The following is a 5811-nucleotide window of genomic DNA, read 5'->3' on the forward strand; positions in this document are numbered from 1 at the left end:
AATCTCGACTTATTATGTATCCAACAGCTGGAAAGCAAACAAATTGTGTAGCTGCGTATAGGCATCAAATTAATTTAATTGCGCAAATGACGACATTTCTTTCTGTAGGACATAATAGTCGCGCACTCTGAGCTTGTAGTCCACGAGCAATCGCTTGCATAACAGGTACTCTGTCTCACGTGTCTTAGATGCCATATTGGTTCGAACCAGGCCTAAGTAAGGCTGTAAAACTAACTCATTCCATCTCGTTTCAGTCAGACTTTTAGCTTTTAGTTTCTGATTTAGACGAACAAGGATAGGCTAAAACTCTATTTAAGAAATAGGACAGATAGTGAAGGTAGCAGGTATGTGTGCTTATGCTTTAGCTCTGGTTTACCATGTACTTTGGAGACTACATTGAACTAAAGAATTTATGGTTGTCACTCATCCAAAGTAACAAAAAATTAGGACTTTTATTAGAAGCCTGAATGATTGTAGCCTAGCATTTATTTTATATTCATGTTTTTGACGCAGTCACTCTGACTTTATATATGTGTTAGTCGTATAACAACTGAAAAGCAGAAATTCAAAGAAGATAAAGGCTGTTATGAATGCTTAGATATAAAGTTATAGGGAGCAAAAAATATGCAGGTACAAAACCCACCTGACCGCGCAGGCCAAGACAACATATGTAGTTTTAAAAGCTGCAGATAACTGTAGAAATGTCAAGTGATTTGCAGGAATTGAGAATCGCTATCCTTGGTAATGTTTCCGTAGATATGGATTACAGAAAAATGTTGTCTTGCTAACTGGTGGCTAGATGCATGCTTTACATTAAAGCTTCAAGGTCGCGCATGATAAGTTTTTCAACTTTTTATAGATGTCAAGGGATTCAAAAATGTACAGCAACTGTTTCAATAATATGGTTTACAGAAGGATATTTAAGAATTGAATAGTGAAATGGTATATAATTTATATTGTAATATTCATACAAAAATTATTTCTGTACCATATGCTTATCAAAGCTTCCATTGCAAGGCAAAAGTTAGCAGTAGTTCATTTTTCAGTATAGAAATATAGGACGAAAAATGGATGTAAAATGAGCAACATTGTATAATGCTAGAACTACATGTAGCATCAGCTTTGCTAGCAAGGCTTCGTGAAGGATATTAGATACGCATGACATGAGAAAAATCTTTTACCATGGATGTTTATACTATCAAATGATATTATTAATATTCCCAGTCGCAGATATTACTTTAGGGAAAATGACTATTTTGCCATTAGCTTAGCTTTTGAATATTTTTTTGATTGGCTAATCAACCATGATACAGATACATGCAAAATAATTAAGCTCTTTGTATACACATTAATATACTAGTTAGCAACAAATTTGTTTGTAGCATTAGCAAAATCAATGGCTAAAATTTGCTTTATAGTTTTCCAGTATGCTGCAGGACACTTTTTGTCTCTTGTGAGCTTTAGCTTTCAGAGCCAGACATTACCCAGTTCACGAACTGAAGGTCATAATCTAGTAGCTAGCATTATTTAAACATCCATTTGTATATAGCTGAGGGTATGGCATTATGTAATAGCATGGCTGGTGGTAGTTTAGTTCAGGCTAATCCCATCGGCCACTGTCAACACCTCCCTGGCACTTGTTACATGCATTACTCGTGCGTCTTTGTCTATTGGTGCGTTTACACTGGCCGATTTTGTCACCCATTTTGTCGAGCACAGACCAATTTGATGAGTCGGTGTCGGCATCGGTCGGCGTGAGCAAAGAGATCGGTGTTGGTACTGATTTGAAAGTCGGTGTCGGTGAATCCCAGCAGCTCATCAGCCAATCAGAAGCTAAGAGCCTCTGATTAAATGAGCCTAAGCTTTAATGACAGTTCTAAGTTTATGAAACGAAAGGGCTAGGTTTAATGAGAGGCTAGGACACTGTTATTAAACTTTCCCTAGTGCTCTTTCTGATAGTGAGCTTTTATTTAAAGTAATTAAAAGTGAATAGCCAGTTGTATGACTACTACTAGTACTACTACTAGTTCTACTACATGTACTACTTTAAAGGAATTTGCCGGCCCTTACTTGGCAAGATCTAAATTATTTCATACAGAAATAAATTGAGTGATTTTATTCAATGTTTTATTAGCGAAGGAAATTTACTAGCTGAGGAGCGTACGGCCATTTGCTCTGTCTACTAAGTGTGCTTTGCTCCCTTATATACAATAAAATTGCCCGGCTAACGGGACTGAGTAGGAACACCAGGTAATAATGTTTAAATGGCCAATAATTAGGCCCGCTAGTGCGCTGATATGGCAACATAAACGACGACAATTGATAGCCTAACAAGTAACAAGGCTATAATAAAAAGGAAGACACATATAATAAAATATTTATAGACTTAAAATATATACAAACATATAATTACATATAATACAGACTGTCAGAGCTCCCGCAGCCGATCCTACCATCAACAAAATCTAATCGTCATCGGAAGATTCCATTCGGCAATCAGTAGTTGCTTCTAGCGGTAGTAGTAGGAGCAGTAGTAATAGTGTAGTACTAGTATATAATTTTCCACATCAAGCGCGTTGATTTTTATGTGTACTCGTCTTTGCGTGGTCGGGTGAAGGTCAGAAGATACATGATACCTGATACAGATACAGATACAGATACAGATACATGCAAAATAATTAGGCTCTCTGTATACACATTAATATGCTAGTTAGCAACAAATTTGTGTGTAGCATTAGCAAAATCAATGACTAAATTTGCTTGATAGTTCTCCAATGTGCTGTGGGACACCTTTTGTATCTTGCGAGCTTTAGCTTTCAGAGCCAGACATTACCCAGTTCAAGAACTGAAGGTCATAATCTAGTAGCTAGCATTATTTAAACATCCATTTGTGTTTAGCTGAGTGTATGGCATTATGTAATAGCGCGGCTGGTGATTGTTTGGTTCAGAGAAATGGCTAATCCCATCAGCCACTGTCAACACCTCGCTGGCACTTGTTACATGCGTTACTCATACGTCTTTGTCTAACTTGTGATTTACTGTCGAACTTGCCTTGGTCAACAAGAATGCATGCTAATCATCAATTGTCTATCTTTCCTGTAGATTCTGCAATTGTGTTTCGTAATGGTGCTATGATGCCCGACTTGCTTTTGTTGCAGGTATGTACTGACAAGATAAAACAATCTGCCTCTTTTTTTAATTTTGTTTTTCAGGGTTCAATTATATAGTCTATAATTTTGACAACAACTACGACTTAGTCATTAGCTGAACGCCTTTTTTTCTTGTCATTTTTTTACTGTTATTCATGCCAACAAGAAATTTAAAAATCATGTTGTTTTAAATAATTATAATAAGAGCCTATGGTATACTATTTAAAATAGCCTTTCTCTGTAGGCCCACATAAAAAAGATCATAATTAGCAATTGATTAAGCTCTGGTCATGACATTAAAATTAACATTTTTGTGGTTTAGTGTCATGCTTAGCCTCTGAACATTGATTTCAATGTTTTCCAACTTGTTTCTAACTTGAAAGTTTTGAACTCTTGAGATTACACCATACTGACCCTCTTATAAAGTTAAACCCTGTATATAACAATTATGATTTCATCTAGTTTTCAATAGCCTAGCCGACTAACCTTACCCGCACTGTGTAGTACTGTTCTCATGGTATTGTGGTTGACTTTTGTTAGTACAAAGTAGTATTATACTCACTGGAAATTCGAGAATTATCTTCTCTCAAATCTTGATATTTAAAAGTTTGAGTATTTTTATCTTGTTGGCTAGAATTTAGACTGATGCGTGTGAGATTTGGCGCATGAATTATTTGAACAGAATGGATTAATGCTGGGTTTACTGGGACTGAAAGATGTGTGATATTCAACAACCAGGCTTGCTATGAACTACAGCAACTATGGAAATAATTATAATTGCATTTCAATATCATGATGACTAAGCTGGTGTCTTGTAATAAATTAGGTTGTACACATAAAACACCATAGATATAGCATGTTTCAGTCAGTTCTACTAGTTCAATTAAATATGACATGGAGCCAAGTAGTGTTTTTATAATTTTAGTCTCCAATCTTCTGATTTGAGATTCTGACGCTTGTCGCCAATGTTTTTGTAGTTCTACCTGCGAAATGATAAAAAGTTATTTTTACTTGTAAAATTACAATTTAAGTATATATATTGAATAATACTTAAATTGTTCTATATACTCGAAGAAGAGATAGAGATAAGGTTTGAGTGATCAAAAAAGATACGTGTATGCAGGGACAAGAACACTCCAGATAACCTAATCGCAAACCAAGAAAACCTTTGTAGTCATAAAAGTCGAAGAAACTGTTGAAATGTCAAGCGATTAGCAGTAGTCGAGAGTTGCTATAATTCATAATGCTTTGGTAGATATGAATTACTAAATAATTTTTCAGCAAGCTTAGCTTTTGAACCATGATACAGATACATGCAAAATAATTAAGCTCTCTGTATACACATTAATATGCTAGTTAGCAACAAATTTGTGTGTAGCATTAGCAAAATCAGTGACTAAATTTGCTTGATAGTTCTCCAATGTGCTGTGGGACACCTTTTGTATCTTGCGAGCTTTAGCTTTCAGAGCCAAAAATTACCCAGTTCAAGAACTGAAGGTCATAATCTAGTAGTTAGCATTATTTAAACATCCATTTGTGTTTAGCTGAGTGTATGGCATTATGTAATAGCGCGGCTGGTGATTGTTTGGTTCAGAGAAATGGCTAATCCCATCAGCCACTGTCAACACCTCGCTGGCACTTGTTACATGCGTTACTCATACGTCTTTGTCTAACTTGTGATTTACTGTCGAACTTGCCTTGGTCAACAAGAATGCATGCTAATCATCAATTGTCTTTTTTTCCTGTAGATTCTGCAATTGTGTTTCGTAATGGTGCTATGATGCCCGACTTGCTTTTGTTGCAGGTATGTACTGACAAGATAAAACAATCTGCCTCTTTTTTTAATTTTGTTTTTCAGGGTTCAATTATATGGTCAATAATTTTGACAACAACTGCGACTTAGTCATTAGCTGAACGCCTTTTTTTCTTGTTATTTTTTTACTGTTATTCATGCCAACAAGAAATTTAAAAATCATGTTGTTTTAAATAATTATAATAAGAGCCTATGGAATACTATTTAAAATAGCCTTTCTCTGTAGGCCCACATAACAAAGATCATAATTAGCAATTGATTAAGCTCTGGTCATGACATTAAAATGAACATTTTTGTGGTTTAGTGTCATGCTTAGCCTCTGAACATTGATTTCAATGTTTTCCAACTTGTTTCTAACTTGAAAGTTTTGAACTCTTGAGATTACACCATACTGACCTTCTTATAAAGCTAAACCCTGTATATAACAATTATGATTTCATCTAGTTTTCAATAGCCTAGCTGACTAACCTTACCCACACTGTGTAGTACTGTTCTCATGGTATTGTGGTTGACTTTTGTTAGTACAAAGTAGTATTATACTCACTGGAAATTCGAGAATTATCTTCTCTCAAATCTTGATATTTAAAAGTTTGAGTATTTTTATCTTGTTGGCTAGAATTTTGACTGCTGAGTTTGAGATTTGGCACAAGAACTCTTTGAGCAGAATGTATAAGTGCTGGGTTTACTCCACTTGAAAGATGTGCAATATTCAGCAACTATGCTTGCTATGGACTAATGCAACTCGGGAAATAATTATAGTTGCACTTAAATATCACGCTGACTATGCTGGTGTCATGTATTAAGTTATGTTTTACAAAAAAAAAAACACCGGAGATGTAGCATGTTTCA

General features: G+C 35.3%; 1 long non-coding RNA gene across 1 annotated transcript; it reads left to right on the forward strand.

Moving 5' to 3' along the window:
• Positions 1–205: 205 nt before the first annotated feature.
• LOC137398737 (uncharacterized) lies at positions 206–4954 on the forward strand. Its single transcript, XR_010979012.1, has 3 exons — positions 206–344; positions 3103–3158; positions 4898–4954. It is a non-coding gene; the product is annotated as an uncharacterized lncRNA (long non-coding RNA).
• Positions 4955–5811: the final 857 nt, after the last annotated feature.

Source organism: Watersipora subatra, chromosome 6, assembly GCF_963576615.1.
Source record: "Watersipora subatra chromosome 6, tzWatSuba1.1, whole genome shotgun sequence".
In the NCBI taxonomy this organism is placed as follows: Eukaryota; Metazoa; Bryozoa; class Gymnolaemata; order Cheilostomatida; family Watersiporidae; genus Watersipora; species Watersipora subatra.